We start from the raw sequence: 835 nt of genomic DNA, 5'->3' as shown, positions 1-835 counted from the left end.
CTGGAACCATGCCTTGGCCCGCTCAGTCACCAGATCTACATCCAGCTGAAAACCTGTGGAAACCAACAAAGGCTAAATGGAGAAGCACAAGCCCACAAACAAAGCACGTTAGTGTGAATGTGAGCAGCAGGAACGGGCTGCTGTGGCAGCAGAACCATGTCAGAACCTGGTGGAGAGCAGCCGAGACGCATGGCTGCAGTCATCACAAACTATGGTTCTGCCATCAGGTACTAAGTCCTGTGCATCATGTGACTGAAACAGACAGAACAGGAACCATGGACCGTCTAACAGCTCTGGTTCTGGCAGCACAATGCCATAGCTGCTGGTGGAAGAACTTAGAACCAAGAAACCCTGGAACATGTCTGATACCAGCTCTGAAGTTAAAGTCTGACCAGCTGGTTTTTTTTTTTTTGTTATCATTATGTGTCCAAATGGACCTTTAGTGGTACCAGGTGGGAAAATGAACAGGAAGTTGAAGAAAACAGGGTGATCTGATCCGGTTTCCATGACTGTAAATGACCTTTTTTTTCTTCATTTTTCACATTGAGTCATTTGCTAATTATCACTTTACTTTATCAAATTAAGGAAAATCTGTAAAATAACTGAATTTTTCAAAGAATTATTGTTGAAACTGTATTTTTTTTTAAGTGCAATTTTTTCACAGTGCGAGGCCCAAACTATGAGAAACCGATTCTGGACGGGTTTGTGCACAGACTTGTGGCAGAAAGCAGTTCAAAACCTGTAGACGAGACTTGAAGGGAGGTTTTTGTGTCAACACCCTAAAATACGTCTCTGTAGTTCACATGCACTCAAAAGCAACAGCAGGAGAACACAG

This window comes from Stegastes partitus, unplaced genomic scaffold, assembly GCF_000690725.1.
Source record: "Stegastes partitus isolate 25-593 unplaced genomic scaffold, Stegastes_partitus-1.0.2 Scaffold1696, whole genome shotgun sequence".
In the NCBI taxonomy this organism is placed as follows: Eukaryota; Metazoa; Chordata; class Actinopteri; family Pomacentridae; genus Stegastes; species Stegastes partitus.
Note: the sequence above shows the minus strand (reverse complement) of the source record.